Source organism: Piliocolobus tephrosceles, chromosome 20 (genome assembly GCF_002776525.5).
Source record: "Piliocolobus tephrosceles isolate RC106 chromosome 20, ASM277652v3, whole genome shotgun sequence".
NCBI classification, from domain to species: domain Eukaryota; kingdom Metazoa; phylum Chordata; class Mammalia; order Primates; family Cercopithecidae; genus Piliocolobus; species Piliocolobus tephrosceles.
Genome location: NC_045453.1, coordinates 43,756,908 through 43,768,468, shown reverse-complemented (window position 1 = coordinate 43,768,468; position 11,561 = coordinate 43,756,908). Strand labels below are relative to the sequence as shown.

At 37.5% G+C, this 11,561-nt stretch overlaps 1 non-coding gene across 1 annotated transcript; it reads left to right on the top strand.

Annotated features, from left to right (window-relative positions):
* The first annotated feature begins 1,352 nt into the window (after positions 1–1,352).
* Positions 1,353–1,452, top strand: LOC111546542. Its single transcript, XR_002732811.1, has one exon. It is a non-coding gene; the product is annotated as a small nucleolar RNA U13 (small nucleolar RNA).
* The last annotated feature ends 10,109 nt before the right edge of the window (positions 1,453–11,561 follow it).

The window sequence follows — 11,561 nt, the reverse complement described above, 5'->3', positions numbered from 1 at the left end:
ATAAATGAGAAAATTAAAAATTCTTCAAAAGATTTCCACTGTTATGGTCCCAACTCAGACCTTTAGAACAAAGAAATAAGGTTTACAATTATGTTATAATGAAGTTATATAAAGTTATAAGTAAAACAAAACCCTCAGCAATTGCAAATGTTATATTCCAAAATATGTGATGAAAGAAACTGAAAACCTAGGGGAAAGAAGTCAATCTGAAAAGGGTGCATACATTGTGATTCCAACTATACAGCATTCTGGGAAAGGCAACACTGTAGAGACAATGAAATGATCAGTGGTTGCCAGAGACTCAGGAGGAGGAAGGGAAGGATGAATAGGAGGAGCACGTGGGATTTTCAAGGCAGCAAAACTCTTCTGGATAGTACTGCAATGGCAGGTACATGACATGCATTTGTCAAAACCGATGGATTTTTCCTGGGTGTGATGGCTCACTCCTGTAATCCCAGCATTTTGGGAGGCCAAGGGGTGGTGTTGCTTGAGCCTAGGAGTTTGAGACCAGCCTGGGCAACCCAACTATACAAAAAAATATGAAAATTAGCCAGGTGTGGTGCCGCATGCCTGCAGTCCCAACTACTCAGGAGGCTGAGGCAGGAGGACCCCTTGAGCCTGGAAAGCTGAGGCTGCAGTGAGCTGTAATTGCATCACTTAACTCCAGCCTGGGTGACAAAGTGAGACCCTGTCTCAAAAACAAAACAAACAAAAAAAATAGAACATTACAACACAAAGAAAGAACAGTAATGTAAACTATGAACTTTAGTTAATAATGTTTCAATAGTGGTTCATCAATTGTAACAAATGTTCCACATTAATATAAAATGTTAATAACAGGAGAAACTATATTGAAGGAAGAAGGGGTTATGGGAATTCCTTTTTTGCCCAAATTTTCTGTAAACCGAAAAATTGCTCTAAAAATAGTCATTTTTATAAAGAGAGTTTTGGTAAGAAAACCATGTAAGAAAGAAATAAAACATTCTTATATATCTGCAAATTCCAGTGACAAAACATCATTAAAACTACATCCTTTAGACATCAAGAAACACTTTAAGTACCTAGAAACTAACCTATGAAAAAATATCTAAGATTTACAAGAAGAAAGTTACAAAATTTTACTGAGAATATTTCTAAAAGCACATATAATTTAAAAAATACAAACATGATTTCTATAAAAGATTCAATACTTACAGATGTTAATTCCTCCTTTTTCTTACATGCATATTGATCTATAAATGCAATAACATTTTTTTAACTTGAGATTTTTAGTGGATTTGGATACTAAGGTTCATTTACAAGATAAAATTTCTGAGAAGAGCAAAGAAAATTTTGTTAAAGAACAATGGGAGATCCTTTTGTAGTTCGTGTGACGATGGGGTGTTCACACACATGTGTGACCTGTGCCACCCTTGAACCTTGTTATGACATCGTCACATTACCCATCCAACATGAACTTGAAAAAAAAAAAAGAAGGGTACATAAAAAGAAAAAAGAATAGGAGACATAGGAGACTTCCTTTAAAAGATTTCAGAATTGCACTGTAAGCCATAATAATTAAGACAGACTCCTATACATATGGGCTTTGAGTTAATGACAAATACTGCATTTCAAAGAGGGAGTGAAAATGAAAGACTTTTAAAGTGTTGTTACAAGCTGTATTTATCCTTTGCAAAAGGTAAGTTAGGTTGCCCACTTTATAGTACTCCCTAACTTAAATTCTGGAAAGGCAGGTTCCTAACAGCTACTAAAGGTAATAAGTAGATTTCTGCTAAAGGAAAGTCTGAGAGGTCAAAGAGCTATGTGTCTAGAAGTTTACCCTGGAAGGAAAAGCCCTGAACTTTACAGGAAGGAGGCCAGGACACATGATGCCATAACTCTTGCCCCAAGTTACTGTCAGGAACCCTGAGTGAACCCATGTCACTGCTACCAGATCACAGCTGAAAAAACTCCTACCTCCTCCTTCACCAGAGGAAACCTTCTTACTGAGGTGTTTGTGCTCCTGTATCCAAAGAGCCTGGAACACAGAATACATGTACCTCATGGAAGAACATTCTGGAACACTATGAGTAAGGCAGTAAGGAGGCACCTGTGAGCTGCTCTGGAGACTAGCCACCATGAATATGATTCCTAAGAGACAATCTCACTTACAAATGATCTATATTAACTCAAGTTAATAATTAATATTCAAGTTAATAGCTAATAGTTAATATTTTGGGCTGGCACCCTTGAAGATTTGTTTCTACCCAATATTCCTGAGTTTTTAATTTTTATCATCGTGTATAAATGATATACAACAATTTTAGGCATTTTCAATAAAACTTTTCTGAGAAAATTAAATCAACTTGCCCCAGACAGCTCTTTCTGTAAATGCAGCCTACCATCAAATTTCTGTGTTCTTTTTATAAATTCTCCCAAACATTTAAGACTCCAATTTCCATACAAGTTTTTGAACTCCATGTGTTCTGTAGGACTTGTTGAAATAAAGATATAATAAATCGTGTAAAGAAGATAGCTGCAAAAAAGTAAAAATGAGAGAACATAATTAATATTAGTCTTATTAGAATAAAAATTAGAGCCATGAAACTGCTATGAAAAACCACAAGGCTTCCTATTCTTGTATTCAGTCCTCAATCAGAATTGAGCCCACCTCTTGCCACTTCCCTGCTGCAGGTTTGTCTTGAAGGGTAATGAAAACCATGCAGTGCTATGCTGCTGACTTGTACAAGATAATAGTGACATTACATTCAGCTAGAGCGCTGAGTGACAAGAAAGATGGTGAGAGATCTTACCAGCCACGTTAGTTTTCTTTTTAACCAACAGGCATTGGGGAATCACTGAAAGCTTCAAATAGTAGATACATTTTAGAGAGGTCACTCTGGAGCTGTGAAAAATGGATTTACTGGAATAAAGCCAGAGGATGGGAGGTTATTTGAATGGCTACTCTCATAATGTAAGTGTAGGAAAATGTGAGAACCAAAATATTCTGGAACTAATTATGGAATTAAAATCTGATAACGAAGGGTGTCCTGGAAGTGTCATGTTTATGACAGCTATTTGTTCTGTTTCGTAAAATGTTAAGAGATTAAGACACCTACAGCTCCAAAGGAACACTTGCTTATGCTACCTTCACCCAGTTGCTCACCGGGATATCATCTACTTTCTACAAGATTACAATTACAGAGCTTTCTATAAGATTACTATTAGATAATAATAATTGCTATTATCTAACAGTATATGTTGGTGTCTCCTAGTACATTTCCTGGCAACAGACCCAAACAGTGAGATGTCAACAGCAGTGGATGCTTCTAGGGGATAGAATGAGCCGTCTTTGATGAATACAAATTGCATGCTTCACAGAGCATGGACATTTTTTGGATATGTGTGGGTAAGTTCTGAACACTGAGGTTGAAGAAAGAAAACAAGTGCCAACCTGTGAAGAGTATCACATATCAAAATAAGAAATTTCAACTTTATTCTGTGGATAAAAGGTATTTCTAGGATAAGATGGCAGAATTTACAAATCATCTTTCTCTACATCTAATAAAATTAAGCAAAATTTTAAAAATATACATATATATATCAGTATCATTTAAACATCTTAGTTAAAATATGTTAATAATGGTCACAGAGAGACAGAAGATTCCAGGAATTTTTTGGCTCCTTCTTCCAAGGCCATTTCCACCCTATGAGAGCACTATGAGGGAAATATTGTGAATGGACAAAATTCTTAAGTACTCCGTCAAACTTGGAAGGAAATAACTGAAGGGACACTGAGGCATCCCAGAGGAATGACATGGAATCACTTTCAATAGTGATGTGTGACGGTTATCACAGCCTACCCACTTACACAGGCCTCACAGGCAGCCCTCCTACTTGGAGAAGAGGGTTTCTGGGAAATAGGTCTACACCAGTGATTCTCAACCAGGGAAAATTTCAGCCTTTAGTGGACTTTTGGCAAAGTATGGAGATATTTTTGTCAAAACTTGGGGAGGGTAAAGTTTCTATTGTCATTGTAGAGACCCAGGATGTTGCTAAACACCATACAATGCACAATACAAGGCCTCTCAAGTGAAGAATTTGTAGGCCCAAAATGTCAATAGAGCTGAGGTTGGGATAAGCCTTGTCTAAATGGTTGCAGAGAAAACAAATAGCATTTATTTATACTAATCAATTAACAATCTTGTTCTTTAAAAATAAATAAAAGTTCACCAAAAAGGTTTCCAGGTCACTGAATACATATGAAAACACTGACAAAAATAACAATGACAAATAAAGTGAACAGGTAACTTGAGGAATCAGGTAATTGTTTCCCTGGTCTTCAGTGACTGTGTCCACAGTTCGTTTATTCTGGTAGGAATAACTCCTTTTCTGCATCCATGCTTCACAGAATCTCTCCTTTTCAGACATCCTGGGATGAAAGGATTTGGCTTCTATTTTTTTAATTTTTATTTTATTTTTTTTTAGTTATTTTGAGATGGAGTCTTACTCTGTTACCCAGGCTGGCGTGCAATGGCATGATCTTGGCTCACTGCCACCTCTGCCTCCCGGGTTCAAGCGATTCTCCTGCCTCAGCCTGCCATATAGCCAGGATTGCAGGTGCCTGCCACCACACCCAGCTAATTTTTGTATTTTTAGTAGAGACAGGGTTTCACCATGTTGGCCAGGCTGGTCTTGAACTCCTGACATCAGGTGATCCACCCGCCTCGGCCTCCCAAAGTGCTTGGATTACAGGAGTGAGTCACTGCTCCCGGCCCTTTATTTTTGAAACTGTATTTTTTGACATCTGTTTTCTGTCTTCTTAGGCTATTAAATATAAGCTATTAAATAATGTGGATAGTTAATGCTCTTATCCCTCTCAAATCCTTCTTTCTAATAAATGAGAGCAAGGGGCCTTTATTGACTGTATTGAATCTCTTCATGCACTGGTAACTGAGCTATGAAGAGGGTCTTATTTAAACGGCTGGTCTGACTCTCATAGATTGACACTGCTCCTTTCTTTTACTGTGAAAAAATTAAACTCCTAAAAGTCTTTTGGGAACTCTCAAAGTCTTTTGGGACTTCTCAAAAAACATAAGACGTATTCACCTACATAAATGTTGAAAGATTATATCGTTTTTATTTTTTTTTTTGAAACGAAGTTTTGCTCTTGTTGCCCAGGCTGGGTGCAATGGTGCCATCTTGGCTCACTGCAACCTCCGCCTCATGGGTTTAAGTGATTCTCCCGCCTCAGCCTCCCTAGTAGCTGGGATTATAGGCACCCACCACCACACCCAGCTGATTTTCTGTGTTTTTAGTAGAGACGGGGTTCACTATGTTGGCCAGGCTGGTCTCCAACTCCTGACTTCAGGCGATCCACCAGCCTTGGCCTCCCAAAGTGCTGGGATTACAGGCATGAGCCACTGCGCCCAGCCAGATTATATCTTATGAATAGAAGTGATAAGACCACATGGAATTACTGGACTAGTAGTATAGTTAAGCTTTTTGTTTAAGAAAAGAAAACGTATTTTGAAAATGCTGCTCTCTCTCAATGCTGATAGTGTTTTTCTCCTGTGAGTGGCCCAAGAATATTATAAATAGTTGGTAAAGGTAATGGAGCTTTGAGGTTGAACAAATGTTGCAATAGCTGTTTCTCGACTGAGTGTAACAGTTTCATGATTAAGGGAAAACAAAAGTGTTATTTTTTATATTCCAAAGATTCATTCTATGAGGTGGCCATAAAGTCTAGAATTAGATATTAATGTTTTGTCATTCATTCTAATGCAATATTAATAAACCATTTAAAATATTTGCCTTGTTTCCAGACTTGGTGGCCACCTTGAATAATTCTTGCTGTCTTCTGGGAAGGACAATGGAATTTATTCCTGCCTTAAAAATCATACATCATGACTATCCCCAGAGAATGTCCTTTTCTATTCCTAGGAGTGACTTCTAATCCTTCACACTGGTGAGAAAAAAGATGCGTATTTCACCCCGTTAGTTGTGCTGAAACCCAAGATTTACTTTCTGAAGATGTCCCAGCGAGTCCCCAGTCAATTCACTGCCACATATATCCTGTTCCATAACGAGTGCATCTTCCTTATAAAGAGTGCCAAGACTCTTGCCGGTTCCTCTCCCTTTGTCCTTTCATGTGAGCGTTCTTTGGCTACCTTAGTGGAAATATAGATCTGTCTTGTCCTCATCCTCTCAATTACAACAAAATAAGATTGTTCACTTTTTAGGTTTATGGGATAAAAGCGCCCAGCCCAGGTCAATGAAACATCAGTGCATTGTATTGACTCTGAACACTTCAGAATTTAGAGCTGCAATTGAATGCCGGCTGATGGAGATAGGGTGCATATCAGACACGTAGATAAAGTTCAGGTTTCCTGGGGAACCAGGTATAGAGAAAAACAAGTCTGATATGAGGAAAATTGCACAATTTAGAGTAGTACTGCCATATAACTGGTTTCTGCAAACTAGGAAAAGTAGAGCTGAAGTTATTATGTGGATAATTCAAAAGAGGAAAGTGTGTACTTTTTCAGAAGCAGAAAAATCTTCAAACTTCTTTCTTCCTTTTGTGTTTAGCAGATCCTCCAATGTGATCTTTGCCTTTGGCGTTTGGGTGAGGTATAAGAAATGGCCTGATCCCTGATTCCATACTTTACTCCCCCATCCATCCTTCCTTTCCAGATAGACAATTCTACCCAACAACGAGTCACTCAGTAAGTCTCAACAGCATTTGCTTTTGCTGAAATTGCTCAGCAGCTGAGGGTCCTTTGCAGGGTGAGACCAATAGGAGACAAACACCTTTTCCATGGTCTTTTTTTTTTTTTTCGACAGAGTCTCGCTCTGTCCCCCAGGCTGGAGTACAGTTGCACAATCTCGGCTCACTGCAACCTCCATCTCCTGGGTTCAAGCAATTCTCCTGCTTCAGCCTCCCAAGTAGTTGGGATTACAAGCATGTACCACCACACCCTGCTAACTTTTGTATTTTTAGTAGAGATAGGGTTTTGCCATGTTGGCCAGGCTGGTCTTGAACTCCTGGCCTCAGGTGATCCACCCACCTAGGCCTCCCAAAGTTCTAGGATTACAGGTGTGAGCCACCACGCCTGGCCCTTTTCCACGGTCTTTAAAAGACAATGCTTATTTCCTGGTCAGTGGCTTTAAAAAAATCCCCGTTCTGGCTTTCTTCAACAAACTCTCTAGTTTTCCCTTAAACAATTTTGTAAAAATTAATAATCTTGAAAATATTTTGACAAAGAGTAAAATTAAAGGGACATCTTTTCTTGGTTTTCCTTCTACAGCCCCACGTGCAGCACTTTCACCTTTAAGCAGAGTGGTTTTGATAGTCCCTAAGATTTCGACCTGATCTCACATTCTGCCATTCTACCCAGCTCGTAATTCAGTTTGCTTCCATTATCCTAACAGGTTTCTACTTATTTAGAACCTGGAAATGCTGCTATTTAACACCCTGAAACACTAAGACAAACTTATGATAGGCACCAATTACTGAAGGCCAAATGAGTAAAATGTGTAGTTTTAGGACTTTACAAACATCTCATTTAATCTTCCTAGCATTCTATGAGAGAGACATGATTCCACACTTGGAAGGGTTGGGGATGTGAAGCATCTTGGCCAGGCTTCTGCTGCCAGTGAACAGTGGAGGTGGTACTCCAGCCCAGGCTTTCCCGACTCAGAAGACTGAACATCCAGGAAGATGTTAACTACTTGTGTCATGTCCCAAACAACCCCGAGTTCTCAGTCGGCTTGGCTCTGCTTGTGACCTCACATCAAGAATAGCAGAGCTCACCAAAGTGATGTTCACCTCTGTTTGTTGTTTTTTCCTTGGCTTAAGCAAAGGAAGCACCAGTGGAGAGTCTGAGCCCTTAATCCTCCTCCCTAAGTCCCCATTTATAATAGAAATAAAAGGCTGTAAAGTCCACTGGGCTTGGGTCCAGGCTCATCTGCGGAGGAGGCAAGCTCATGTTCCTCACCTTCCCTTTCGATGTCCATTATGTTGTGCCTCTGAAGCACACACTGCCATTACCCTTGCCATTATCTGTATACCTCAGGGAATTCCCCAATTTGATCATTGTGTGTGTGTGTGTGTGTGTTGTTTGTGTGTGGTTTGAAAAAGATTTAGTAAAACATTTCCCAACAAGTGAAAGTTCTTGGCTGGGTGCGGTGGCTCACACCTGTAATCCCAGCACTTTGGGAGGCCGAGGTGGGGGGATCACCTGAGGTCGGTAGTTTGAGACCACCCTGACCAACATGGAGAAACCCCATATGTACTAAAAATACAAAATCAGCCAGGTGTGGTGGTGCATGCCTGTAATCCCAGCTACTCGGGAGGCTGAGGCAGGAGAATCGCTTGAACCCAGGAGACAGAGGTTGCCGTGAGCCGAGATCGCACTGTTGCACTCCAGCCTAGGCAACAAGAGCAAAACTCTATCTCAAAAAAAAATAAGTAAATAAAGTGAAAGTTCTTGTATGGCATAGATACGAATTCCTTCCTCTGGTAATAATTAGGTTATTCCAGGAAGTACAATGTCATTCTTTAAATAAAATATTTCCTGTTTAAAACTTTTCAAAGGAGCAGACCACCTTGGAGATTTTCCTTAGGTTTGGAATGTGTATAATTCATTTTATTAACCCATTCTTCATTTTAAGGTTTTGGCTATAAAGTTAAAAGTATACTAAATAAAAATAAACTTTTTATTTAATTTAGAGAAGAGTCAAGGGAAGAAAAATGAAAACTCAATCTTTATGTAAACTCCAAGGATAGTAGGGCTTAGAGGGCTTTTCTAGTTTTATGAGAATTTGTACTACTGATTTTTATATATTCCTGTTTTTGAGATGAATGGATCTCTGGGGAAATTGTTGAGTTACAATGGCATTTCACTGTGATCCCTGTCAAGCTCAGATCAGCTCTCTAACCCAATGATGACCTGTCTCTTTGTTTACTGTCCTGTGGAATGTCAGCTAGAGTTTTCCAGAGGTCATGCATGTACCATGAGGCAGAGTACTTTCCCTCAGTGCAACAGTTGCTGGCTCTCTTCATCTTGGTATATGTGCTTTAATGCAAAGTATCTAAACCTGCAGTGTGATCTGTACATGTTATCTTATTAATTGTATTATTGATCATTTTTTTATCTTGCTTGAAGATTTATTCATACTTTTTGATTTGATAGAAACAAATATTTTTTCTGCTGTTTAAAAAGCATCCAAAAGACAGGATGAGAATGATGTCCTACCAAATAGAAAATATTAATGAGGTAAAAACTATTAAATGGAACCCCAAAGAAATTATTTGGTTGAGAATTATAATAACTGAAATTAAAAATTTACTGGAGGTGTTAAATAGTAGATTTGAGCAGGCAGAAGAACTGATGGGCATGAATACAGATTCAGACTACATAGTATGAGGAACAACAACAAAAAGAATGAAGAAAAGTGAACAGAGCCTAAGAAACACCACCAGGTGGACCAACATGCATAACAGGAGTCCCAGAAAAGGAGTAATAGAGGAATGGAAGGAATAGTAGAAAAAGTAATGGCCAAAAAATCCCCAAATTTGATGAAATACATGAATCTATATATTCAAGAACCTCAAAAATACTCCAAGTAGGATAAATTCAAAGAGATCAACATGTAGACACATAATAAACTGTCAAAAAGATAAAGACTATGAGAGAATCTTGAAATCAGAGAGAGAAGCAAATCATCATATACAAGGGATCTGTAATAAGAAAAACAATGGATTTCTCATCAGAAACAGCGGAGGTAGGAAGGCAATGAGTTGACATATTCAAAGTGCTGAAAGAAAAATCATGTCAACCAAGAATTATGTATCCAACAAAATTATTCTTTTAAAATGAAGGAGAAAGTAAGATATTTCTGCATAAACAAAAATGTTTATTGCTAACAGACTGACTTTACAAGAAACAATAAGAGAATTAAGTGATACATTAGGAAAAGTCTAACATAAAACAGTAATTGAGAAATAGAGGAACATGAGAAAATCAGAAAACAAATATTAAAATGGCAGACATAGATCCTAACTTATCAATAATTACATTAAATGTAAATAGATTACTCTCCAATTAAATTTTAGAGATTGGCAGAATGTATGGAAATTGGATTACTCTGCAATTAAATTTTAGAGATTGGCAGAATGTATGGAAACTGTGATATTACTATAACAGTACCCAAAAGAAAGATATAGTGGCTATTCCAATATCAGGAAAAAAATGGACTAAGTAAAAAAAAAAAAAGTTATTAGAGACAAAGAAGGACATTTTACAATAATAAAATGGTCAATTATTCAGGAAAATACATCAATTATAAACATATATGCACCTAACAACAGAGTCTGAAAATACATGAAGCAGAAACTGATAGAACTGAAAGGAGAACTAATTCAACAATAATCATCAGAGACTTCAATATTCCACTTTTAATAGTGGATAAAATAATTAGTAGATCATCAAGGAAATAGGAAACTGAGTAACACTATAAAACCCTAGCAGGGTCTCACATAGATATTTGTACACCCATGTTCATAGCAGTATCATTCACAATGCTAAAACATGAAAGCACCCCAAGTGTCCGTTGCCAGAAAAAATTGACAAGCAAAATGCAACATATACATACAATGGGATATTATTCAGCTGAAAAGAGGAAGTAAATTCTGACATATGCTACAATATGGATTAAACCTGAGGACATTATGCTAAGGGAAAAAAGCCAGGTGAAAAGAGGGAGAGAATCAGAAAAAAATAACTATTGAATACTAGGCTTAGTACCTGGGTGACAAAATAGTCTGTACAACAAACCCTCACAACATGAGTTTACCTATATAACAAACCTGCACATGTACCCCTGAACCTAAAGTAAAACTTAAAAAAAAAAGGAATTGAAATTACCCTTTTCTATCAAAGTCTCTGTTCTTTACGTAAAATATTCTGTTTGGGGGGTATGTATGTATCATAATTCTATTTTTTCAAATAGAAATTAAACAGTAATATATACATATACACATATGTATGTATATATACATACATATATTACATATGTATGTGAGAGGAGGGTTATATTTAAAAAGCCAATCAATCACAAAAGACAAATACTGTGTGATTTCACTTATATGAAGTATTTAGAGTAATCAAAATTATAGAAAGTAGAATGGTGGCTGCTGGGGACTGGGAGAAAGGGAGTTAATGTTTGATGGGTATGTAGTCTCAGTTTTACAAGATGAAAGAGTTCTGGAGATGGATGGTAGTAATGGTTGCACAACTTTATAAATGTATTTAATACCACTAAATTGTACACTTAAAATGGTTAAGATGGTAACTTTTATGTTGTATGTATTTTACTACAATTTTAAAAATTGGAAAAAAGAAGAAATGGAAAATATGAACAGACCTATAACAAGAGATTGATTAGTGATTCTTTTAAAAGTTTAGTATGGATATAAGGGCTTCAGAGGCATAGAGGGGAACACCGAGACACTCTGGGCCACCCCAAAGCATGTGGACAGGACAACAGTAAGGAAGTTGGCTTCACCCTAGTGGAAATAA